The 27,881-nt window shown below is 48.1% G+C and overlaps 1 protein-coding gene and 1 long non-coding RNA gene across 3 annotated transcripts in view; both read right to left on the bottom strand.

Moving 5' to 3' along the window:
• The window catches only part of ROR2 (receptor tyrosine kinase like orphan receptor 2), a 199,491-nt gene that overhangs the window by 149,961 nt on the left and 21,649 nt on the right, over nt 1-27,881 (bottom strand). The gene's annotated exons all lie outside the window — the stretch shown is intronic.
• On the bottom strand, nt 225-27,481 carry LOC118969897 (uncharacterized). The gene is made up of 3 exons (XR_012127857.1): nt 19,269-27,481; nt 18,875-18,947; nt 225-350 (listed from the first exon to the last, which is right to left on the bottom strand). It is a non-coding gene; the product is annotated as an uncharacterized lncRNA (long non-coding RNA).

Genomic DNA, 27,881 nt, shown 5'->3' with positions numbered 1-27,881 from the left:
ACGCTTGTTTGGGAACAGGGAGGCAGAGCTCTTCTTCCTCAGGGATACCCAACATCCTGCACCGGCATCAAGTTCAATGCTCATGCAGACGAGGCTACCTTCTGGAACCCTTTCCATCCTCTCCTTCAGCCAAGTGCTGGTTTGCTGGCACTGGCAACAAGGTACTACAGCCCGGGTGCTTAAACAACAGACATTTATTTTCTCACAGTCCTGGAGCCCAGAAGTCCGAGATCAAGGTGCTGGCAGGGCTGGTTCCTCCGGAGGCCCTTCCTTGCTGTGTGGACGCCGTCTCCTCCCTGTATCCTCACGTGGGCTTCCCTCTGTGCTGACTGTGTCCTGATTGCCTCTTCCTATAAGGACACCAGTCATAATGCATTAGGGCCCACCCTCCTGACCTCATTTAACCTTAATAATCTCTTTGAAGACCTTATCTCCAAATGCAGTCACATTCTGAGGCCAACATAATGAATTTGGGCAGGAGATACACAGTTCAGCCCATGGCAGTTGTCTATTCCTACTGCAATACCATACAATGCCAATTACTAGAGCCTCAGACCACATTTTGATATCTACTAAGGTAACCTCTCAACTTTTACTGCCATTGTCAAAACGGTCTTGACTGCTTTTCAGTTTTGCTCTTCTGCATGAATTTTAGCATCAGCTCATTGAGTTTGATGAAAAAGCCTTTTGGGAGTTTGATTAACAATACACTGTATTTATAGATTATCTGTTAGAGAACTGATATTTGAAAAAAACTGAGTCTTCCTAGATAATAACACTTTCTCCATTCATTTGGGTCTCCATCTGGGGTCTATTGGTAAAGTTTATGGTTTTCTTCTCATGGATTTGCACATTTCTTAGGAGACTTATTCCTAGGTGTTTTACAGTTTCAGGTTTTGTTCTAACAGGTTACTCCTGACGGCTCAGGAAGCTGGGGGTGCTTTCTATATTAACTCGTAGCCAATAATCTTGCAAATGCTCACCTTAGCTTTAATACTTGTGGGTTGATTCTCTTGAATTTTCCAGAGCAACATTTATATAACCTACAAATACTGACAGTTTGTGTCAGCTCTCCTAATGGTCACGTTGTAAGGGACTTCTGAATGGCGCTGGACAGGAACATTGACAGCGGCCATCTGTATCATGTTACTGACTTTCTGATATTTTACCTGAAATGTAACAACCACTGTAGGTTTCCAAAAGTTCCTTTCATTGAGTTAACTAAGCCCACCCTGCTAGCTTTTTCATCAGCAAAAAATTCCAAAATGTAGCAGAAGCACTCAGAGCATCCACTGAGATTATTTTTCCCTCTAATATGCTAACAAGGATTTTTTAAATGCTGAATCATCCTATTAGTCCTAAGATACACCTTTTTTATTATTGTTCTTTGAACACACTGTCAGCTCTTATTTGCTAAATTCTGCATTGGATTTTTGCATCTGCATTTTCAAGCAATCAGAAGGCATCTACATTCAGTGTACTTCCACCACTGCAAAATAAATTTCCACAAATTTAAAGGCTTAAAATAGCACTCAATGATTAGCTTACAGTTCTGAAGATGAGAAGCCCAGGCTCGGCGCTCATGCTCTCAGCTCAGGGTCTCACAAAGCTAAAATCAAGGTGTCAGCAAGGCTCTGCTCCTGTCTCACTTAGGTTGTTGTCTAAATCCAGTTCCTTATGCCTACAGGACTGAGGCCCCCTTACCTTGCTGGCTGTCATCTGGGAGGCTGCTCTCAGCTTCTAGAAGCTGCCCACATTCCTAGCCACATTGATCCCTCCGCTTTGAAAGCCAGCAACACACGTCAAGGCCCTCTCACAGTGGACTCCTGACTTCTAGGCCTGGATGGGTCTCATGTGACATGACCAGACCAGCCAGATCATCTCCCTTTCTTAAAACTCAACTGTGCCACGTAACATAACCTAAAGACAAAAGGGAAATGCATCATAAACAAGGCTGGGAAGTGGGCAGGAAGCTGGGGCACCTTAGCATCCTGCCCACCACTGAAAGGAAGCAGAATGGCCCAGCCCCGAGGCTAGACACCCGGCACTAAGCACCATCTTCTGACACTCTGGCTCGACTCTGGGCAGGCTGTTCTTAACATAAAACCAGATCAGAACATTCCTCTGCTCAAAGCCTTCCAAAACTTCCTAGCACATGCAGAGTAAAGTCTAACTCCCTACTGTGGCTTGGAAAGCTCCCCCAGCACCCCTCCCCTCCACACTGAGGCTCTGTGCTGCAGCCCAGCATTTCCAAGCTTATTCCAGCCTCAGGGCCTCGGCAACCAGCCTTTCTCTCCACCACAGAAGTTCTTCCACAGATCCAATGTTTCTGTCCCTCATTTCCTACCTCCATTTGCACAATGTGCCTCAGGCTCACTTGATCTCCACTGACGTCATAACACAGGTTTCCCCTCGCTATCCAAAAGTAATGTGTGCCTATGAAACTTTTCATAAGCCAAAATGGCATAAAGCAAAGAGATAATTACCACTAATTTAATGGAAAAAATGCTAGTATTCCCAGACTCCAAAAAATATCCTCTCTTAGGCTTTCCTGGTACCTTAGGACACATCTTGGGAATGGATACACGGAATAAATCGAGATGAAGCACAGATGATCGCAGACACAGCTCCAAGCTCCAGGGCTGGGTGCTGAGATTCTGAGTGTAGTTCCCCAGGAGCTGCGCAGGCCCCTCTCGCTGCCTCTCTAACTGCTCACTGCAAAGCCGACACTGAATGCTTCCACCTTTTTTTCTAGAAGAGAAAATCCTCTTCAGATTTCTTTTGGTTAGTGAAAACAGGTACTAATGCAGATCTTTTGTAAAAACAAAGTGGTGTACAGGGCATAAATCTGCAAAGAAGTAAAAAGCTAACCTTTTCAAACAATATGGCTTCTCTCTCACTTACCAACTTTACATCTCCCTGTATGGCCCCAGAAGATGACTGGTTAGCCAGAGACGGGTAAGATTCCTCAAGGGAGGAACAACCTAAGACAGGCACAGTCGCAGGGGGGCCATCAGGCGAGAAATTGGGGATCAACAGTGGTGAAGCTTAGAACCTCACCCCTCCTGTTTTGAGAGAAATCTTCTGCATCCGTGGATGTTTTATTGCCCTTGTCTAGCTTGGATTAACACATAGTCCACAGGCACACATCTGATCATCTACATTTGCTCTCTTACAACACTAAACTATGTTTTCTACCTTTATCTTGCATCTACCTACCACTTCAGCATTTTATTAAAAATAAAATAATAATAATAATAAAGGGAGAAATGTAGGATCCACAAAGAAATCAAGTATAAAAATTAAATGAATATTCATATTTGACCTGATTGTTTATAGTTCATAATGCGTGATCAAAACCGAAAGTTTCTGTGATGACTGCCCTTGCACTGTTCACCATGTAAGAATAAGAATTTATTCACTATGTAAGAATTCGTTCACCATGTAAGAACTTGTTTGTTATGCTTCAGAAGATTGGAGACTGACGAGAATTAGGCTTGAGGTGGATTAATGACTGTGCATTGAGCACTGACTCCCCTATACAGAATTTTATTATTGTTAACAACCATTTGATCAATAAATATGAGAGATGCCCTCTCAAAAAAAAAAAAAAAACAAAGTGGTGTAACATTAACTTTCACAAAAAGCAGAGGGAACCTGGATGTGTATTTGCTAACTGATTGATAACAAGATAACTACTGAACAGAAAAACACAAACCTTGAAAATTCTCATAGAGACCTTATAGGTGCCCCAAATATGCCCAACACCCTAGCCAGAAGCATGGGATATCCCTGGGCATTTCCGTTGTTATAACTGAGGATGAAAGGGAATTCTGTCCCTTCTGGTCCCTTTAGGATACTCAATTATTTCTTCACTGAAGGTTCTTTCTATACAAAACACTGACAACACCAAATGCTGGCAAGGATGTAGAGCAACTGGAATTCTCATTTATTGCTGGTGGGATTGTAAAATGATGCAGCCACTCTGGAATACAGTTTGGCAGTTTCCTACAAAACTAAGCAGACCTATCAACCAATCCCACAGTCACACTTCCGGGCATCTAAGCAAATGAACTGAATCAAATTTATGTTCATGCAAAAACATACACATGTTTTACAGAAGGTTTACTCATAATTGCCAAATTTGCAAGCAGCCAAGATGTCCTTCAGTAGGTAACTGGATAAGCAAACTGGCCCACCCAGTCACTGGAATATTACTCAGCACTGAAATGCAATGAGCTATCAAACCATGAAAAGGCATGGAGGAACCTTAACTGTACACCACTAAGTGAGAAGCCAGTCTGAAAAGGCCACATACTGTATGACCCAAACTCTATGACATTCTGGAAAAGGCAAAACTAGAGACAAGAATAAGATCAGTGGTTGCCAGGGGTTTGGGTGGAGGGATAAATAGATAGGCAACAAGGATTTTTATGGCAGATGAACTATTTTGTGTGATACCGTAAAGGCAGATTGTGTCATTATACTCAACTGTCCAAATACCAAGAGTGAGCCCAGTGCAAACCATAGACTTAGGGTGATGATCACGTGTCATGGCAGGTCCATCAACTGTGACAAATGCACCGTCTGGTGGGGATGCTGATGATGGGGGAGGCTGTGCACGTATGGGGGGCAGGGAACAGGTCCATCAACTGTGACAAACGCACCATCTGGTGGGGATGCTGATGATGGGGGAGGCTGTGCACATATGGGGGGCAAGTAACATATGGGAACTCTCTGTGCCTTCCCCTCGGTTTTGCTGTGAACTTCAATTGCTCTAAAAGACAAAGTCTATTTAAAAAAATAACCAGCCATCCATTAATTGATGATTGAATCACCTAGTGGTACAGAGAAGTCCCTGTGTGTCACACTAGCCCCAGTCAGCACCTCTCCCCAGGGGCCCTGCAGAAGCTGTGAGACTGATTCAATATCAGGAAAGCATTAGCCCATGTCAAATCACGTATTCAAACAGCCTCTGTTTTTTACAAATGTTGAAGTTTGTGTTGCAAACAATAATAAAATTCGTAGGGTTCAAGAGAAATCAAGACCCATTATTGGAAAAGTTTCCTCAAATCTGTCTTCCTCCCTCCAAAAGTGAAATTCAGGTCTCTGCGTTCTGTCATCTGTAAGAAAAAGTAGCATCAGGCCACCCCATCCAGCCTACACGTGCCAGTCCACTGGGCACATTCATAACCGCTGACTTTTGTCTCCCGCTGAATCTTCCAGATGCAACCTTGGACCCCCTGCTTCCCCACAATTCTGTCCCAGTCAAGATCATCTTCAAAAACACTATTTTAAAACCAGCAGAACTCAGCCACCTTCAGAGCCTCCATTCTCCCTGCAAGGAGATCAAATTCCAGATTTCTCCCTTCAGCTTCTGGAAGGATTTGGCCCTTTCTGGACCTTGTGCAGCAGACAGAACTGAAATCACCGAGTATTGTCACCCACCAGTCTGCCTCTCCTCATCCTGCCCTTCTGTTTCCATTATTGAAACTGCCTCATCCAAATGAGGAATGAGGAACAGAACCAGGAATAGAGCTTGTCTGGCCCCTTCCCCCTAAAGTTCAAACCCGTGAACTAGAGGGAAAAATGTTTACAGGAGTGTTGTAATTAATCCCTTTTAAATGGCTTCTAAGGGTCCTTTTTTTCCCTTATGCACTTAGGACAGTTTAAACAAAACAATGTTCTGTCCAAACCTATGATTTTCTTATTATTTCCTAATCATTTTACCACCAACATAAAGGCCTGCTCTTTCCCAACACTGGGCTGTCTGTCACTCCTGCAGGCCTACTTTTGGCTCCACGCTGTCCCTCGCCTCAGACCCCCTTCTGGGGCTACACGGCTCATCTGGAGAGAGCAAGGCAGGGAGAGAGAGGGCGGTTCTGCCCCAGGAGAGCCCCTTTTCCTTGTCGGTTAAACTCAGCACCAGGTGCTGGGTACACATGGGACATCAGGTGGGAAAGGCACAGGGGGGCCAAGCTGGAGGGTCTGCAAACATCTGGGAGCAGCAGGAAGAGCAAGACCCTGGTCGGGGGGGCCTACCACTCACTGCTAGTGGGGCCACAGGATGGGCCTCTGTTCTCCAGGCTGTGCCTCGGGCACGTGTGTAAATGACGAGTTGGTACACCTGGGAAGTGACTGCTTAGGAGCACAGAATGGGGGTAAAGGTGCCTCGGGTGAGGCATCCACTGGAGACCTGGTCCCCTGAAGGGTCCCTAAACTATGCCTTAACCCACCCACCACCTCGACCTCAACACATACACAAACCAGGAAACCCAACACACAAATACACAACATACACACACACTCAGAAACTACACATACATGCACACATCACACATGCAAACACATACACACAATAAACTCCACACACACACCAGGGAACTAGACACACACATGCATGCATTCACATACAGTGCATGTGGGCACTGCACAGTCACACACACAACCCAGAAAATCTGAGTCAAAGAATTCGTCTCACGCAAGTATAAACCCTTCAGCCCAGCTGTGAACACACCTCCCCAGGACCTGGAGGCCAAGGGCATCCGGCCTGGGCCCAGGGCTACTTCACCTGGAGATCAGCCTCACATCCCAAGGGTCCCTGCTGAGTGGTAGCCATGGAGACAGGAGGGGTTGGTCCAGCACATGTCATCAGCCTGGGCTCCAGATGAGCCACACATGACCCCAGGACCCCAGGTCCAGGGAGCATAAGGCTGCAGGTACCACCCCACACCGGCATGCAGTTGGCTAGGGCCGGGAGCCGCATCAACCAGATGGAACATGCAGCACGAGTGAAGCCTACAGGCTGTGCCACATGGAAGATGGTAAGGTGTAAACGCTGGGGGTGCCAGCCTGCCGGCCATGCCTAGGACCCCGGGGAAGATGGTAAGGTGTAAACGCTGGGGGTGCCCAGCACAGCTCCCCGTTGCTGGGCCACCAACAGTGGCGCTCAGGGAGGCCCTGGGGGCGCCTGCTCTGCACAGGCCCACAGCCCGCAGCCTGGGCCCCGGGTGCCATGATGGCCCACAGGGGAAGCTGGAGGATGGCGGGAGGATAGCACTGGGGGGAGATGCGGTGAAGACTTTTCAGAATCCACAGGCTGGCTTCTTAGAGGAAATGTCCCCACAACTGTCACTAAGACACTCCCTACTTTGCTCCTTAACTCTGTGGAAACAGGAACATAAGTCCCTTGTGGAGGCAAAACCTCTAGGACAGGAGGGCACGTGTGTTTCTCAGAAAGGAACCTGTTATTAATTGAAGCGCAACCAAGAAGCAAAACTCTGGGAATGAAAAGGCACACTGTATAATCAGGTACAAGATCGCTAAATCCCTTTTCTGGGCAGATTTTGTTAAAAAGCTACAGGGTTTTCATTTAGGAAAGCTGCACAGTGGGCTGTCACCCGTGAGTTCTCCCACCTTCCTCCACATTCCTGTGATTCAATGTAAAGAAACAAGGACTGTCCCAGCCAACTGTTTTGCTTGACAGCCCAAATGTACCCATGTGGGGCGCAAACTGTACCACAGATAAGGACAGTTCAATCACACGGTACATATGAACAGGTGGATTACAGAGTCTATCCAGTATGAATCATACTACATCCAACTATACCCATGGGAAATGCAGACCTGAAGCTGGATGGTTTCAGGGGCCTGTGGGAAGCCATCAAACTTGTACAGCTAAGAGACAGTTACAGGTTGCTTCAAATGTGACCAGGCCTACAATGACTTCATCGGCTTATCCCCCACCACCCCTCAATTTAGAAGAGAAGGAAAAGCTCCATGTGACTTCAAATGCTGACTCAGCACATCCTGTCCCTCTGTGGAGGGTGAGGAAGAAAAGTGCTCCTTTTTCCCAGCCTGAGGCACAGGGCAGCTCTGTTCTCCCAGCCTGCACCAGACTGGTATGCTCGGATACAGCGTGAGACTCCTGAAAGAGACCACTGCAAGCACCCCCTCAATTCCCTCCATGCCACACAATGAGGCCACCATGCCCACTTTGCAGATGCAGAAACTGAGGCTCAGGAAGGTAAAATAACTCAAAACAGCTCCCCACTGACTCAAGGCCCCAGCACCAACGCCTTCTGCCTTCAGCCCCTTCTCCACAAACTGGAGGCCTGAGCAGGTGGGACCCCCTCCCATGGGCCATGGGGAAACAACCTCAACGTGGTTGACTGGCATTCTCCATACTCTGGAAATAACCAAGACATGGGCTCCTACACAAGTGAAGAGAAATGGGTGACAGGCAATTACTTTTAAGGTTTTCCTTATGTTTTCTTTAATTCTTTCCTACGTGGCAGAAACACCTCCTTTCTAAGCCAAAGCAGAACCCTCCATTTTCTGCACTTGTCATCCACAGAATGAGGTAACCCTCCCCACAAGGACCCTCCCTCATTTCCCTCCCTTCCCTCCAGGATCAGCTGGGCAGTAGGCCCACCTTACCTGCCCCAGCCAGCAAGTCAGGCCTCCAGGCCTCCCCACTCCTGGCAGGCAGCTGCCCCTCCTGAAAGTTCCCTGCAAAAGCTGATCCAGGTGCGCACTCTCGGGATCTCCTAACTCTGTATGCACAGGGCCACAATGACCAGGGCCCACCCCCAACAGACCCTGGGGGCGGGGCCTGGGCCTCACTGACACCCTGGTCCAAGAACATAGCTGAGCTCATTTAAATATAACCCTGCTTCTTCAGGATGAAGTTAACGTGACATTTTATCTGCACTAGTAAATTAATGACCATTTTAAAACCGTTATCATCAGGAAGGAAATTTTGGCCCCTGCTCCAACACAGATGAATCTTGAGGGCATTATGCCAAGCCCACTACACCAGTCACCAATGGACAGAGACTACAATTCTGCTTACAGGAGGTACGTAGAGCAGTAAAATTCAGACAGAAAGTGGGAGGGTGGCTCCCAGGGGTGAAGGAGAAGAGATGGGGGTTTAGTGTTTCATGGGGCTAGAGTTTCAGCATGGCAGGATGGAGAGTTCTGAAGATGGATGGCGGGTATGTTTACACAACACTGTTACCATCCCTAATGCCACTGAGCTGTAAACTTGAAAATGGTTATGATGGCCAATTTTATGATACATATATACTATCACTGTAAAGTCATAAAGAAAAAATTTATACTCAAAAATAACAAAATACAAAAAATCCTTCTCCCCCAAGTGTGAATTCAAGGAAAAGGAGCTTTACTGACACTTGGAGAGAGCAATCGAGTTTTTCTGTGACCCTGGCTGGAAGGACTGGTGGGCAGCCTGGAGGGGACAGGCGGACACTGGGTTGGGGGCTCAGATTCTGGCTGACATACCTGCTACAGGCCCTGCTTGCTGCAAAAGCCAAGGGAAGAGGCTCAACCCCGTCCTTCCCACCACCGAGCACCCTCTCCCTTCTGCAACAAAAGCCTCTCCCTTCTGCAACTAAACACAAATAAATGTGTATTAGACTGGGGTGGCTTGTACCCCCAAGGTAGATCCATACTTTCTCTTCTCAAGTCAGAAATGAAGCCAGTTCCAGGTCTCCAAATTCTTCCATGGAATACTTCAAAGGCAGACACTTGTAGAATGAACCACCTCAGCTAAAGTGTTCTCCATAAAGAGAACAATTTTCTCCTTGCAGCTAGCAACTCGGCTCCTTCCCCAGACTGGATTTTCCCCAACTTGTCCATGTTCCAGAAGGCAGTGCTGCACCCCATTCCCTGTTAGAGAGAAGGTGAGCTGCTCTGCAGACAAAGGCACTAACAACAGATTCAGCCAGCTGCAGAGCAGGCTCACTAGGAGCTCAACAACACAACTGAGACCAAGGTCCACTAAAAAGGATATGGCACTAAATACCCATACTTGATTTGCCCATAGAAAGGGACATTGCTACATTCCAATTTGATTCCAAACATGCAATCAGTGCATGGCTGAAATATTTTAAAAGGAGAATGGCTTTACACATTCAAGGGAATTCAGGAAACAAGGTGGAGCAGCCATGAGGCCAGGCTGCTCTACCTCGTAGGAGTGAAAGCCCCGTGGAAACCCTCAGTCAGACAGACCACCTGGAAGATAACAGGCCCCAGGGCGAGGAGACTCCCAGATGGCGCCTGATCTTTCTCTGCATCTGTCATCACTCAGGTGTGGCACGAGTAGCCAGGGTCCTGAAATACTGCATCAGGCAGATTTAGCCAGGCAGGGGGGCACTGTCTTCCTCCAGCCACCTTCAGAAATGGGTGGCAGAACCTGGGCCAAAGCCAGACATGCCCCCACCCTGTAGAAAAGTCTCAGCTCTTTCCATTGCCTAATGGGGAAACCAAGGCAGGAGTCCAGGCAGCATACCAGCTGCCACACTGCCCTTGAGACATCAGGGTGGGGCCTCCTCTCTACACAGAAGCCACCAGCCCTACAGGAAGGCATGAGGATGGAGGGCAACCAGATACACTTTAGGTACACCCCAGGCTGACAAGGTCCAGCCTCCAAAATCAGACACCCCTGGCTCACCTCACCACACTCCCCAGCTCCTCATTTCTGATGTCACCCATGGCTTTAGGGGCTTCCTTCCAAGCTAACGAGGCAGCGCACACAAAAGGGAACTCCATGCCACCTGCTGCCGGACAGGGCTGCGCTCATAGCTGCAGAACACATGCATGCGTACGCTAATGTACAATGGACATTTGTGCACCAGTAGGCGTGCGCGCGCGCGCACACACACACACACACACACACACACACACACATGGACATGCGCCCCAATGTATTTTCTTTCTTAAAAGACCATTGTTCCACACAGGAGATGAAGGCAGGAGTGGATGTGGCAAAACATCACACTTTTCAGAAGAGGCAATGGAAATGGCAGCTAATGTAAAGAAATTGGAGAGAAAGTCCATCAACAAAGAAAGGAAGCCAACGAGAATGCTTTTTTTTTTTAAGAACCAAGAGTAGAGCCTTCTCTGGGAAATTCTAGAACCCAGCAGAAGATTGTACATTAATGAGAGCGTAGAAAATTACAAACTAGATTTATGTGCAGCTATGAATTGCTGGTTTTAAAAAACTATTATTAATAAGAAGAACACTGTTCATTTGAAAAAAATCCTCTAAAAAAAAACAGTAATAATTGTGAGCAGGCACTTTTATAAAGTAAAACTCAGAGGAAGGCTTTAAAGCACACCACACCCAGAGAAGCAGCACCAGTGGTCAGCAGTAACTTCAGCTCTGGCTACAAGAGGATGGGTGTGCTCAGAGGCAGCCTCCCCAACCCCTCCAGTGGGGTGCAGGGCAGGGGGATGGAGCCTGCGTGCCCCCAGGACTGCAGGCTGCTCTCCCTGGGGAGAGACTGACTTTTCAGGAGGTCATCCTGGAAACCCACCTGGGACTCAGCAAAGACAAACTTCCATTTTCTAAGGCAAATTCCACCCTGACCAAAGGAACACAGTCTGTGCACAGCAACCTTTTAGAAGTCTGCAAATTTTTGGGAGAGGAACCCATGGCGGGGGCTCCCTCTCTGCGCTCCCACCAAAGCCTGAGTGGCCTTCCCACTGGCCCATGGCAGCAGGGCACCTGGATCACTGAGCAGTCAGAGGCCCACCTCACTGCTGCGCCGGTGCCGCCCCTATCCGGCTTCCCAGGAGCCAGTGAAGAGTGGGCTCTTCCGCACACTGTCATGGGGTTTAAGAAAAGCCCTTCAGCTATGTTTATTGTATTACGTTTTTTCCTGTAAGGCATGCTCGTACGGTCTTTTCATTATTAAATGGATTATGTCCAATTCGTTTGTCCATTCTTCCATTAATTCTTTTTCTCATGCTTTAGAAAGTGCTGGTTTGCAATGATTTGGGAGAAAACTGACTAGTTCTTTCCCTGATGGTCTAACCAGTGCAGAGGACTGTTAGTGGCAGGCTCCAGACTTACCAGCTTCCTACCAGCCCAGTGCCAACAAGACTTTAGGCAATTCATTTTTTTAGAGTTTTAAAATTGTGAAATAAAGTCTACCATCAGAACCATTTTTAAGCGTACAGTTGAGTGGCATTAAGTACATTCACACTGGTGTGCGGCCATCACCACCACCATCCATGAAAAAAGGTCTTCATTCTGCAAGACTGAAACTTGTCCCATGCAACACTCTCCATTGTCTCTCGTCTCATTTTAAGTCAGGGGAGACAAGCTAGCAGAGACTGACCTGGGGCAGCAAACAGAACCCCACGTATGTGAGAAATCTGCATAATAATCTATAAACCCTACACAGGAAGCCAGATTTACAAACCGCAAAACACGGTCAGACCTCACATTCTCAGGGAACAGTATGCATTTTTATGACAAGTTGAACACCACAAACCCCAGATCCCTCCTCCAATCATGGGGTGCCATGGGAGCCCACTAATGTCTGAATGCCCTTTTCAAACAGAAGTGGATGCAGACTATTTGTCCCAACTCATAAGGACAGAACGTGAAGAATGCACTGTCCTGCACTCCTGCTGCGGGCTGCACAGAGGGTCTGGGCAGCTGCCAGACCCAGTGTCTTCTAGGACATCACCCCATTACTCCCAAAGGGAAGGAGGTGGACTCTGCAGAAGGAAAATCAAAGAACAGAGAGGCTGGGAACGGTGATCTGAATCAGAAGGGATCACATGGCCGCTGATGAAGTGACTTTCTGAGAAAGCCACACCAGGAGCAGCCACCCTGAGGGGCCCCCGGTGCACACCACGCCCTTCCACCCACCCTCACGTCGAAGGGGGCCACCTTCCACTCCCTGAGCAGAGGTCGTCCTTTCACAAGTTTTCTGAAAGGATGTGAGAACAGCTCCTGGGCCTCCTGCCAGCATAGCCTCTCACAGTCGCTGCCATGCGGGATGGGGGTGGGGGGGTGCCGCCCCACCCCTGCGCACCCCCACATGCGCTGCCTCCAGTGGGGGGGGGGCGAAGGTTCATAGGGAGGGAAAGAAAGTGAGTCCAGTGGCCTGGGAAACATCCGGGTTTATGACCTAGCTTACTCTAAGGAAAATAACTCTGAGAGACTGCAAACACTGTGGTGCAGCAAAGCCCCAGGAAGCAAAACTTCCAACAGAATTAGCACACGGTGGGCATTCCTCTCCTGGGTACTGGAAAGACTGACAGCAAGAAAACCGAAGCACGGTCGCCCCGACACGGGCACCATGCTCACAGCAGCGTTTTTCACAACAGTCCGGCGGCGTCCGTGGGCGGACGCACAGACACGCAGATGGGGAACACGTCTACGGTGGACACGAGCCTCAGGAACAACACATCCCAAAACAGGGGACTCCTGACGGCATTGCACTGAAGCCAGCTAGCCACGGAAGGACAAATCCCGTAGAGTTCCACTCACTCCGAGTACATACAATAGCCACAGTCACAGAGACAGGAAAGAGGGCAGTGGGTGCTGGGTGGTGGGTGCCAGGGGCTGGGGAGGAGAACTAGTGTTTAGTGGTTTCAGTTGGGAAGATGGCAACATTCTGTGGACTGGCAGGTGTGATGGATGGTTGCACAATATCAACGTACTTAATACCACTGAGCTATTTAACTTAACTGTTTAGCTGCTTGAAGTGAATGGTTAAAATGGTCAGGTTTATATTATGTATAATTTACCACAATGAAAAAATTTTCAAGATTTTTTTAAAAGTCCCAGATGAGTTATTAAGGGTCTTCTGTGCATCTGGGCACTTGGGATACAATGGGGAGCCGGGTACCTGGCTGTGGGAACAGGGAGCGCCCATCCCCTTTCCAGGCAAATAAACAGAGAATTAGGAGTTCATTAGCACAGGCATAGGCCGAGTTATGTACCTGAAGACCACAGATGCTCAATTTGGCAAAGAGGCTTCCAAATGAACACTCGGGTTCATGGGCAGGGCCCTATGAAGTAGGGTGGCCTTTGTTTTCTTCTCAGAAAAGTTTCTGGTTTTCACATTAAGCTTTGTGGTTTTTCCAGAAATTGGCCTCTTCTGACCAATGACAGTCTCAGCCTCACCAAGATGTGGATCACAGTGGATGAGAATGAAGTGCCTGACTGGAGGATGCAGTCAGATGCAAGCTCAGAGGAGGGTCCTTCCCTAAACGAACCCTGCACCTTCCTAAAAGCTCTTAGGCACAGCTTTTAATTTGAGGTGCTGCTCAGGGAGGGAGCTGAGGCCAGCCGCCAGGAGCACAGCATGGAAGACAGGCACAACAAGCAGGATGGTTACTCTCAGATGCTATCACTGCTTCTGGAAGCCACTTCTGGATTCCACAGCAGCTTCAGCATCCTCAAGGCTCTTGTGAAGGGCACCCCAAAGTGCCTTGCACATCGGGTGTTCTGGGCCTGCAGGGCATGGCAGGCAGGGGACAGGTTAGGTAAGGTGGTTCAGAGCGACAGGGGCATGGAAAGTTAGGAGCTGAAGCTGACATTGGTGTTTATGAGCAATGAGGGGGGCAGAGTGAAGAGAGGCTGGAATTGGAAACAAGTCCCTGACTCTGTCATGGTCACTAGAGAAGAGGGGGGATGCCCTCCATGCCCAGAAGAACAGGCTGGTAGACCCCACATGAGGTTGAGTCTGCTCTGGAGATGCAGCCCCGGAGCCACCCAGGTACGGCACATTCAAAAGCTGTGGTAGCTGATCTGTGGAAAACATCCACCAAAATGTCTCCCAGCTCTGGGGAGGCAGACAGTTTTTTAAATAGAGTATTTAACTTGGAAAAATTTAAGTTTTGAATGATTTTTTAACAAGGAGCACAAACAGGCTATATAAGTTATCTTAAACGCCAATCCAGCACTTTCCACAAGCCAAGCACGGTCCTAAGGGCTTTATAACTATTAACTCATTTAAGTCCCAGGACTAAGACACCATGAGGTAGGCCGGCGCAGGTACTGACCCTACAGGAGGGGGTTTACATAGGGGTCTGGGCACACCATTGCCATGGGGACACAAACAGTAGCAGTCCCAAAGAAAGATGCTTACAATAAACTCAACACCCCTCCACTGTTCCTTCATAATTGATTATTGACTGACATGAAGAACCAATCAAATTAATCTCAGGTTTAAGAGATATCCAAAATGAGCTCCACCGAGCTTTTAAAACACTAATAGAGCCAAAACAAACAGCACTGAGACTTCAAGTGGAAGGTGCCAATTAAGAAAAGTGACTCAAATTCCTAGAAATGCAAGCCCCTTATAATTTCACTATAAAAACCTATAAAGCTGACTGACACCTTGGACAGTTGGAGCCTACTGACGGTGTGGGAACGTTTCCCTCCCATCACCCCAAATTAGCCCATCATGGCGGATCCGGCTGCCGTCAGCATCATGCCAGCAAGAGGAATTTAAGGAGAAACCACAATGACCCCAAGCCTCTGTAATTTACAGAGCGCCAGAGTCCACGGGGCGTAATGCAGCATGCCGCTTTGCCAAAAACAACCTATAGGATTTCTTCCGGATGAGAAAATTAAAATGGCTTAAATTTGCATTGCTTTTCCTCTCCAGTGACCCGTCTGGACTCTGAGCCTGGGAGCGCTTGTCCCGCAGGGGCAACAAGCGTCAAATGTGCACATCCTCCCTCCGGGGCGCAGGGTGAGTCGGCGTCTGCACAGCTGCTTCCCAAGAGGTGGTCCAAGCAGGTCCAGGAGACAGCACGCGGGAGGCTGTGCTCGCCCATTCCCAGCTCCAAAGCCACAAGGCTCCTCGTAAGGAAAGAGGTTCCCCCACTGATAGGGAAACCAGGAACCAAGACCAAAACCTCAGGAGCTGCGCCTGCCTCTCGCACTCCAGAATTAAGAACCAGCATGGACCTGGTTTTTCCCTCCTGTTCCATCTGTGGATTGGATCCCTAGGGAAACTGTACTGCGTTCAAAAGTAAAGAAATACTGTGCTTTTCCTTCCAATAATCTTTTTTTTTTCAACCTTTATGATTCTCATTATTTCCGACTTGCCGAGTTAGCAAAAAAAGAAGCTTAAATGGTCATGCTCGGTGCTGGCAACATTGCTGGCAGGAGTAGAAATTGATCAAACCAGTGCCAAATTCCTGCACTATTATTACTATGGCTAATATCACATCCCCATATATATTGTATACATGTAAACATATATGATCTGTAACTATGTATGAGACTACAGAGCATGTCACAGTCTCAAAGTCTCTCCCCGGAGATATGTGCTAATCTCAGGCTGAGAACCTACTGACTTCACATATGGAAATCTACACTTAAATAGCTTTGAATACAGAGACACTCATATTCCAAGAAATATGGCTTTATTTTTAATGCATAAAACATGTAACACTGTTCAGAATAAGGAATAATGGAAGCGACTTAAAATAGAACAAAGGAAAAATGCTTAAAACCACTATTATGCATTAACTTTAAATGATGTCTCCAACAAATATCTGGGACAAAGGAAAGGATTCCATTACTATGACTCCACTCAACCCATCACTTGCTCGTTTTAAAAACAGACAAAACTAAGTGTTCCCCACACAGGCTGTCTTTTGAATGTAGACATTCCAATCGCTGCATATAGAAGAGATATGGAACAAAGCCAACTTAATCAAAAACCACAGTAATTATTGCGGTTGTTAAAATCAATGGACACAAAGGCATGACCAGAAACAGGGTAATTCCATAGTCTCAAAGTATCTCCCTGGAGATAGGTACTAATCCAAAAGGGAAAAATAAAAACCGTCCAGCAGAGAAACCTGGCAGACACCACCCGAATGAAGTGATCAGGCTAACTTCTCCAGCAGAGGGACGTGGGGACACCATGCACCTCCCGAGACAAAGCATCATCGCTTCTGCTGTCTTCCTGCAAAGAACACATCACCTGAATTTCCCCAGAAGGAAACACAGGAACCCCAAGGGAGGGACAATCTGCAAAAGGACTGGCTAGTGTCTGCAAAAGTGTCACGGTCAGGAGAAGCAGGGCAATTCTGAGGAGCTATCACACATTAGAAAAGAAGGAAATAAATGAAATGTGGGATCATGGATTGGATCCCAGACCAAAAACAGGCATTAGTGAGAAAACTGGCAAGATTCAAATCCAGTCTGTGGTTCAGTTAACACTATCACACCAGTGTTAATCTCCTACTTTTGACAGATGTGACATTTTGATGTATAATGTGCACACAGGGGAAAGCTGGATGAAGAGGCAGGGAACTGTACTATTTTTATAACCTTCCCATACATCTAGAAATATTTCAGAGTAAAGAGGTGTGTGTTTCTGTATGGGAATTCTTCTGCCAGATGTACTTTCTTCTTAAGTCAAAGCAAAAATCCCTGTATTTTAAAGAATGTGGTAGATAAATATTTCACAACAAAATTATTTCATCCATTAAACATGCAATAGATGAAAACTTAGGATCTTTTTGATTTATCAGTTATAACTGTATTCCTCAAGCAATTTTTAAATGTAATATTTCTTTAATATTCTGTTTCTCATATTGTATTAGTAATTAGATCTTTAATTTAATTTTATCTTGAGATCATAAATATGGGCAGACCAGCAAAGAGTATAAATGGTACATCTTTTAAAAAGAAAAACTGACAATATTTATTAAAATTTAAAATGACTACAAAAATCTGTCATATGACAACATCTGACATAAAGCCTTCAAGCACTGATAACAAGGATCCACACTTGATACTCAGGCCAAGCAGATTTTTACTTTTTGGAATGAATCACATTGAAAAGTTTAGTCTCTTCTCTCTACAAAAAAAGGTCCGGCATCAGCGAAAATGGTGTGGGATTCTACGGTGCACCAGCTGGGAGAATTCACTGGGACTTTTCAGCTGCCTTCTCCAGACTTAGCTGAGAAAGCTGACCACAGAGAGGACAGAACTCCCAGCAGCTGCCCGAAGACCCACCATTAATTAAAAATGAGACATCAACTGAGGCAGCCAATAATGGACTTCGACAATGGAAGGCGAGAACTAAAATTGTCCACAGAAGGCTCTAGAAGGCAGTGAGGGTGAGGGATTCCACCCAGAATCCTGTGTTAGGCACTTCTTGTTCTATAGGAAATCCCCCAGAGGCATGAGCTGCTTCCCATGGACAACTTAAAAGCCCAGGTGGAGTTCTCTCCCAAACTATCTGAAATCTCCGTTTCAGCCAGTCTATGCTTTCACCAGTCTTCAAAGTTTAAGAAATCTGATTTGCACAAAACTTTCACTTATGAGGTGCCTCGAACAGCCACAGAGAGAGAGGTAAGATGATGGGTACCAGCGGGGGGAGGGGGTGTGGGGGGGGGGAGGTGGGCAGTTTGTGTTTAGTGGGTAGAGTCTCAGTTTAAGAAGATGAAGAGATCTGAGGATGGACAGTGGGGATGGAGACATAACAATGTGAATATGCTTAATGCCAGTGAACCATGCACTTAAAAATGGTTAAAATTGTAAGTTTATTTATATATGTAACCAGAACTTTTTAAACGTTAAGAAACGAAAGCTTTCACAAAGTAAGACTACACATGCTCTCTGGAGGGCTCCTAGCCAGAACTCTGTACACCTACCCAGAACAACTCAGGCTGGGGCTCACCAGTCGGCCAGAAGTGTGACCGGCCTCCAGCCAGAGGCCTACCTGCCTGTCTGCCAGGCGGTGCCACACGGGCAGGGCAGGCCTCTTCCCCAGCCAGGCCCAGGAAGAAGGGAAGCTACACACAGAGCCAAATCAATTTCAAGTTTATAAGCTAAGAACTAAAGGCACAAACTAGCGCATTCCAGCTCATTAGGTCAGCTTCTAGTGGATATTTTTATTCTTCCTACCAGATATAACTCGACAATATCCCAAATGTATCTGTAGACAGCTGAAGCCCGCATGAGGAAGCCCAGCAGCTTCTGGGCTGTGTATGAAGTCTCATCTTGACAACAACTGCCGCCACTCGGGATCGACCAGAAGGACAGCAAGCTGATTCTGTCCTAGGAGCTCGTGCTCACCTGATCAAATCCTGGAAATGCGTCTTCTTGGCCACTAATCGTTTTGGCACCTGGAATCCCTCCATGGTCTTGCCTGGGGTCAGTAATTCCAAGATGAGATGAGAAACACAAAGTTATGAATAGTCTCAGATGGATTTCAAGTCCTGTTAGCTTACTCTGTTCGGGGGAAATTGCTGTTAGTGAATTCTTGAATCTGGCCAAGCATTTCCCAAGTGCAGTGCCCTGCTCGTGAACCTCGGATCAGCAGCCATCCTACCCAGCCCCGCCCCCTCCCCAGAGCTTCACTGGTCACCACCCTCCTGCAGAGTAACCCTGAACTACCCGCCGCCTTCTCCCAAGAAACACACGAAGGGGGAAGAAAACCGCGAGTGGTGGCAGAAAGACCCTCTCCGACCTTTAGAACGAACAGACTTCTCGTGCCCAGGGTTCTTCCTCTAACTCAAAGTGTTCGCTGCCTCCGAGTCTGTGGTAACAGAAAAACCCATGGGACCCTGTGCTCTCCCATAAACCTTTCGCTTCACTCCTTCCCAGAGGCCCCAAAATTAATCCCACATGTTTACTCAAGTGTTCTTATCTGCTCTATCACCAGCCATTGCAGTCGATGGTCATTAATTTCCTGACCCTTCTGCCTCCTTCATTGCTCCCTTAAACAGTGTAACAGCCACACTTTGGTCTGGCACGGATTCCACACTCCCTCCTCCGCCGGAATCCGTGCTGTCTCCCACGCTGGCACGTCCCCCCCCCACCACCACCACCACCGCTGCTCTGCAGGGTTCTTCGTCCTAGGCTCTTCGGCCACTACTATCAAAATCAGCTCAGGAGGAAGAATCCAAGACTCAGATACTTGGGGGAAGTACCTGAAGAGAAACTGACAGGAAGGAGGTTTCTAGCAGACATTTAATTAATGTCACTGAAAAAGGCACGGAGGCTTGATCTGGGGACACTGCTCATCATGCAGCACACGGCGGGGAGATCCATGCCCTTGCCGTTGGCGGCGCCAGTGGGCAGCACCTCTGGACCTTCCAGAGCCCTCCGTGTGCCGAGAGACATGAGCAGCACGGAGAAGCCGCGCAGGGGGACCCAGGCCGCGGCATTCGCCGCCCCTCCCGACCTTCCCATGGAGGCACAGGGCCCGCTCACTGCTGCTTCTCAGGCCAGGCCCACTGCCACCTCCAGGGCACAGAAAATGCACAGGCGTCATTCCAAAGGGCCAGACCCTGGGTCCCTCAGACACAGGGTCCTCCAGAGACAACCAGTGACAACTGCTGGCGAGGGTGTGTGGAAACCGGAGCCCTCGCACACTGTGGTGGGAGGGGTACACGGTGCAGCCTCCACGGGTATAGGCTGGAAGGTTCCTCCAAACGGTTTAGTTACCACATGACACCCAATTCCACTCCTAGGCAGACACCCCAAAGACCTGAAAACGTAGGTCCTACAGCCGCTGGTACACCCTGCTCACCGCTGCACCATTCGTGAGGGCCGGACAGTGGAACAAGTCACGTGCCCACCCATGGATGAAAACAGAAACCAAATGCGGTACCTCACTGCGACGGACGGAACAAGAAGGGAAGGAGGCACACGGTGGACGTCACCAGCGCCGGCCGCGCAGGCGCACGCACCGTTTGCAGGAGGCGGGCGGCACATTCCGCCTCTGTGGCCTTCATTCCCAGCCAACAGGAGACAAACACCAGACCACCTCACTACTGGCATGGTCATCAAAACAAAGTCTGAGAACCTGTCATGGCCCAGAGGAACTTAAGGAAACGTGACGACTAATGTGATTAGGTCCTGGAATGCAACAGGTCATTAGGCAAAAACTCAGGGCAAATGAATAAAGGATGGACTTCGGTGTGATTCATTTTGAGAAATGTGCTATACTAATGTCCATGTTAATAACTGGGGAAACAGAGAGTATGGTATAGGAACTCTCTGTACCATCTTTGTACCTTTTGTGTGAATTTAAAATAATCTAAATTATTTTCTTTGTACTTTTTGTGTGATTCCACTAAGAAGTATCTGGAACAGATAATCCGTGGAGACAGAAAGTAGACAGTCAGTGCCGGGAGGGAGGTGCAGGGTTTCTCTGGCGGGTAACGAGCACATCCTGAAACTGACTGTGGCAATGGCTGCCCAGCACTGGGAATGTATGAAAAATCATTGAATTGTAACTCTAAGATGGTGAATCTTGGAGCATATGAATCACATAAAGTGACTATTATTGAAAAGAAAGGAATCTAAGAGAAGGTTGAATCGTACAACATTGCTGCCATTCAACCATTTTTTATAATAGACTTTATTTTTTAGAGCAAGTATACAGAAAAATAGAGCAGAAAGTACAGATTTCCAGGGCCCCCTTCCCACTGCACCCTGTCACCTACTGCTCCCATTAGTGGTGATGCATTTGTTACACAGATGAACCGATATGGACAGACTTGTTAACTGAAGCCCACTGTTAGTTACATCCAGGGTCCCTCTCTGGGCTATTATAAAGCTCCATGAGTCTTAACTGATGCATAAATCATGTACCTGCCGTTACACTGCCCTAAAAATCCCCGGTGCTCCACCTGTTCATCCCTCGCCACCAGGTCCTGGCAACCACCGATCTTTCTGTTGCCACAGATCCGCCCCTTCTGGGATGTCATGCAGTCGGGATGAACAGCCTGTAGCTTTCTCAGGTTGGTTTCTTTCACTCAACAGTCAATCATTTTTGACTTACCAAGGCAGCAATTTCATACTGTTCATTCCACCTAACAGAATTATGCCTTCAGGTACATACAAAATAAAACACATGTGTACAGCGTGCATATACACGTGGCTAGTGTGGAGCAGCCCGGGGCATGTGGGGTGTTCAGGAGAGCACCTGGACAGGTAAACAGAAGCCCCTCCCACTCAAACCTCTCTGCTTGGGCTCACCGGTGGCACCTGGTCCCAGCACAGAGCTCACTGCTCAGGCTGCTTTGTAATTAGAAAGTTCCCCATTGCGTCAAACTGAAATCCATGTCCCCATAGCCCACATGCAGCAATCCTACTGTCCCCTCCTGCCACTCCCCTAGGAAGCCAAATCGCACAAGGCCACAGCACTATGGGGCCCCTGAAGCCCCGCGGGACTTCAGGGATCCCAGGGCAGCCTGTAAGTCTCCTTCAGCTCTTCTCCACACCTGGGGTTCCTGATGCAAACACTTTTAGGGTGGAGGGAAAATCTTACTAGCCTTCAGGAGGTCTTTTAAGACAAATGTTTCAAAGCAGGAATGTATGCGTTTGCCATTTCTGTAGGCTGAGATGGCCAAAGACAGGCTATCTTATATGGAGCAAACTCATCTCTTCTTCAAGCAGACGCAAGGGAGGGTCTGTCCTGCAACTGACAGCAGTGCAGGCGGCACGATTCTGTGACTATCCCAAAAACCATGAATTTGGACGCTTTGAAAGCAAGACTTCATATTTGGGCACCAATTTCAGTGACTTTGTTAAAGTAAAAAGAGCAGGAAGTACTTGCCAATGTTCCATGCAGAAAGTTGTGTGGTCAGATCTAAGAAGCTTGCTTCTATCTCCCAAAAATTTCTTTCGTTCCAGGTGACTAGAGTTGAAAAACAAACTATGGCAGAATTAGCCATCAGCACCCCCCAGCCCTCGTCTGGCCCATGGCGGTGTGTCATGGCCACCCCCAGATCTCTCCTGGTTCCCCCCTCACAGCAACCTCTCCCTGCAGTCCACATCCCCTGAGACTATCTTGCAGGCCCTCCTCTGTCATAGTCGCTACTGACGATTTTACATTTTTAAGATATGGAGCCTAGCTTCCCAGATACACTGGAAAATCTCTAAGGATAAACAGGACATCAAAAACGAACTTCCTGTCACCCAGGGCAACACTTTGCTCTTAAATGGGCACTCAGGAAGTGATACTGATAACTGGCGTTTTTATATATGATTCCTTTGCTTTTAAACAGTTGATTTCTCAGGCAACCAGAATTTCTCAGCCCCACTTCATACCATGATGGGCTCTGGATTCCTCCATGAGCCTACTTTCCTTGACTCCATTCTTTCTTTAAGTACCAAATTGATCCAGTATAAATTCATATTAAAGCTCAAGGCCAGCTCATAAAAAAATGGCTCAATAGAACCCACAGGCACCACACTGTCTCTGCACAGAGGACCATCTGAGCAGCTAACATGATTCATGACCTTCCAAATATTATTCCTCCACCTCCACCTTACCCCAGTATTGATGTTTTCAGAGATCTCAGAGGATCATTTCACGTGTTAACTGCCTCATTTAATTTTTTTCTTACCAAATGTGTGCCTGGGTTCCTTCAGTAGCAACTTAGTTAAGGCTCTGGAGGAACTTGTTCCCTTTGACAGTTGGCAACATTAATCCTTATTTCAGCTGCTTCCACTGGGCCCACTGAAGTTCTCCACCTGCCAGCGGAGAGGGGAGGCAAAGGTAGGCTTAATCTAAGCCCCTGACCTCGGTTCTGCTTCCTATGACCTCACCAAGAGGGGAAGGTAAAGTGGACTTCAAATAAAAACATTATGCAGATTCAGAGTTTTTAACCAATCAAGTATGGCAAATCTTTTAGTTGGGTAAATAGACTTCCTCCCGGTTTTCTTAAAAAATGTATTTATGGCAAAAGTGAAGAGAATTGGGACAGCAGTGGCTCACAGGGGCTGGGGAATGCCAAGCCCACATCAGGCAGGGAGAGGACAGTTCAGGCCTCTGCCTCCCTGTCTGCACCTCAAGCCTGTGTCACCAGGTTCTTCACCTACCACCTCAAGGGGATGGCAAGGCCAAAACCAATAATAAACAGACAGCCCGAGGAAAACTGGATAGAAGACATGCACAGACATTTCTCCAAAGAAGGCTGGCCAGCCAACTGCCAAGTGTGCATGGAAAGGGCTCAACGTCACTCTTCAGAAGGGAAGCCAGAAGAAGGCGGACAGTGATGGCCACTTCAGCCCACAGCAGGCCCCTGTCCAAAGGCAGGCCTGGAGCAGGCTCCTGGCACGCGCTGCTCGACACGGTGGCACAGCGGCCCGCGGATGCAGCCAGGCGCCTCAGAGACGAGAGCCAGCACCTTCCCGGGTGCGGACAGCTGCAGGCGCTCCCAGGGTGCCCGCACCCCTGCTCTCCTGCCCACCTCTGCAACCCGGAGGAGCGGCTTCAGCGGTAACTGTTTGGTGTCCTACTAAACGCTGTATGTCAAATGGACTTGGAAAGTGTTTGCTCTCACAGTCAGATGGGAACCATTCTCGAACCTGTCCACTCCCTGGTGGCTGTTAGCATTTCCTCTCCGCCAAGCTCCACCATCCAGGCGGGTGGCTGGGCCACATGGCCTTCCCGTTCTCCTGGCCGGGCAGCGCCATGGTCCCACCCCCAGGGCACGGCGCTGCCCACCTGGCGGGCCAGGTCCACTGAGCACATCCAGCAGGGACACCTCCACCTACCCCAAGCCAGATCTTTACACAGAGAAAGGAAACCACTTGTTGAATAAACCAACAAATTAGCAGCTTAGGCAACCAGCAGGTGCTCAATAACTGCTCAGACTGGTGCAATGATGGGGACAGGTGGACATGATACAGACCTGTGTGGGGCACTGTCCGCTACAGTCCAGCCACATGTGGCTGCTGGACACGGAGCCTGGCTACTGCCATGGCAGAACTCACTTCCCACTGCAGGCCACCCTCTGGCCTGTAACTTGCCACTGAAACCTGTCTTGGCCACACCACTGCCCACTCAGCCTCTCCAGCTGTCCCCCAGCCACAACCTGCTGCCCACGGGCACTGTACACACGTGGTTTGGAGTCCCTGGCTGGCAGGGGCCCTCTGGGTGGAGGCTTTGGTCCTCCGTGGTGGGTGCTTACCAGCCCCCTGCCTTTCTTCTTTGCCTGTAACACGAGGAGGAATCCTGTGGTCAGGCTGGGAAGTGCCCTGTCCCTGCGATGGAGAGGGAGAAACAAGGACAAAGCCAAAGGAAGGGGACATCAGGTATTAATTCCTTGGCCCTTGGTGACACCCTTCAGGCCCTGCCAGCCTTCTCCTGTCCCAGGCCCACTTCAGGAACACAACAGGTGGATCTCAAACTTCCACACACTTGAACTCCTGGGACACACGGATTGCTGAGCCCAAGTCAAAGTTTCTGATTCAGGAGGTTCTGGGGCTGCACCAAGAACTTGCACTCCTACCACATTACCTCCCAGGGGCCACTGGCACTGCTGGTCCAGGAACCACATTGAGACCATCACTGGTTCTCACTTTCTAGAAAATGCCACCTTCATAGCACCAAGCATCTATCTGTTCACCCTGTAGATGAACAACACAGCTGTCAGGAATGCACTTCCCAAGTTACAGCCTTTGCCCACTGCACCAAGTGACCTCAGCCCCTCCCAGGTGAGCTCTGTCCTCACCCAGTGCATGGGGGTCCCCCAGCCAGGCCCCCAGCCATGTTCTCAGCCTCCAGTCTGTATCTGTGTGTGTACACACATGCCTGTGTGCCTGTGTGCATGCACACAATGACGCCTGTATCTGCACACGTGCACATGCGCCTGTGTGCATACATATGCGCCTGTGTACCTGCACGTGTGCACACATGCTTGTGTATCTGTACACATGCACGTGCATATGTATCTGCGCATGTGGACATGCGCAACTGCTTGCTTTCTGTGCCTGGCGCAAGCACCCACTTCTCATGTTTATGACTCATTTCTACACAAGCTCCAATTCCCAATCCCCTGCTGTAATTATTCCCTGACCCAAAATTCACACATACACCTAAGCTTCCTGGACAGCAAATCTACACACACGTAACCTTCAGGAACTCCAACTGGGCATTAGGGTGGTCCTGTATGAGGAGTACCAGCCAGAGGAAATGAAATTTTCCCCGCTGTCCAATCCGCCTGACAGAATTTTGGGGGTTTGGATCTTGAGGTGTGACACCACTCTGGATTCCATACTGAAGATGTCTGGGTAGAAAAGGCACCCATAGGGCCTTGGAGAAATGGTTCCCTCTGCATGGGGAACAGGTAACTTGGCTTCCACATATCCTGTCTAGTTTCTCCAGTGTCTGGTTTTCATATACACTCAAGATGTCCTATATCTTCCCCTCCGACAGAAATCTAAAACATATCAATACGGGGTGAATTTTCCAACTTCAGATCATCATCAATGCTACTGCTCATCACTGCCACAAGATGTACCTTCACAGAAATGCACCCACCCCCTTATGAAAGATCAAGAGGTTAGGTCTCGGAATAAACTTAAGGACACTCCACTGAGTCACAAAGGAACCAATACTGTGATTCCACTCACATGAGGCGCCTAGAGTGGGAAAATTCAGAGAGACTAGAAGGGTGGGCACCATGGGCTGGGGAAGGGGGACGGGCAGTTAGTATTTAATGGGGACAGAGACTCAGTTTGGAAAGATGAAAAAGCTCTGGAGATGGATGGTGGTGCTAGCTGCACAATGTGAATGTACTAAATTCCAAGGAATTGTACACTAAAAATGATCAAAATGGCAAATTTTGTTATGTGCATTTTACGATTTTTAAAAATAAAAAATAATATGTTTTTTTAAGAGTGGCACATCATTCAAGTTGGTGAAATGACTCTTTTGCCCCATTTCACAGGCCAGACTAAGCCCAAGAGCAACATAGTGTTTTTTGGACCATAACTATTTCATAAACATCCATACTGAGTGCTAGACAGGACGTTCCTTCAGAGCAGGCCAGAGGTCACGCTGGTCCCAGAGTGGCCCCCCTGGATCCTGGCATGTGCGGGAGAGGGCAACCCAGGGCCCTGGGAAGCTGAGCTCTCACAGTCACTTGGTGAGCTCTGCCCTTGGCCCCGTCTGGACACTTACCCAAATCCCAAACCACCCAGAGCGGAGTGTGACTCGGCAGCCTGCCCCCAGGAAACATCCTGGGCCCCCCACGCCACTGCGGGCAGGCCTGCCTGCCAGGGGCACGGCGCTGGGGGCCACCTCCACCCACCCGCAGTCCTGTGCTGCCTGAGAATCTGTGCTTGTCTACTTGGTATCCACTCATCACAGGGCCAGCTACACTGACTCCATATCTCATTTGCTGGATTCTCAATGTTCTGGAGTCTGTGGCTTCGCTATCCCTCCCAGGACCAGCCAACTCTTAGCAACTGCAAAGGGCTGGGGGGTGGGGATGCGCTTTCATATGCAAACCAGACAACACAGAGCCCACAAATACCTTGGAAAAAATATTCATTGCTGGGAAATGACTCTGCAGGTCCTTACCCAAGTGCAAAGATGTGTATATATATATATATATATATATATATATATATATAATCTACAGATGTTCACTGAAGCCCTGTTTTATGTAATAGCTACAAATCAAAAGTGTCCATCCACAGGAGATCAGTGGAATAAATTATATATATATCCAAATGACAGATAACAGCAAACGTTTTTTTAAAAAATGAGGTACCTGGCATGCACCAATATGGAAAGATTTATAAGAACTATTGTTAAGTGAAACAGCAAACCTCAGCTCAGTACATATGGAATAATCTCATTGTATATAAAAACAAATCAAGGTAGATGAGCCTTGAAAACATTACACTCAGTGAAAGAAGCCAGATACAAAGGCCACATATTTTATGATTCTATTTATATGAAATGTCCAGAAGAGGCAAATCAGGAGAGAGAAAGTAGATTAGAGGTTGGGAGAGTTGGGGGGACAGGCAGTGACCGCTCCTGGAAGGGGCTTCCCCTGGGAGTGATGGAAATGCTCTCAACTAGATGGAGGCAGTGGTCGTACAACACTGCGTGTACCAAATGTCCCTTCCTTGGGCACTTCAAAATGGTTCACTTTATGTTACGTGAACTTTACCACAACTTAAAAAATAAAGGAGAGATTAAAGATGGCGGCATGAGAGGAGAGACAGAGGCTTCCTCCTAAAACTGGATACAATTAGAAAATATAGTTGGCGCAACTAATCCTGAGAGAACAACAGGAAAGAGGTCGGCGCCAGACTGCACACACCTGGA

This window comes from Manis javanica, chromosome 2 (genome assembly GCF_040802235.1).
Source record: "Manis javanica isolate MJ-LG chromosome 2, MJ_LKY, whole genome shotgun sequence".
NCBI classification, from domain to species: Eukaryota; Metazoa; Chordata; class Mammalia; order Pholidota; family Manidae; genus Manis; species Manis javanica.
The sequence above is the reverse complement of the archived record's forward strand: the minus strand, read 5'-3'. Positions and strand labels throughout refer to the sequence as shown.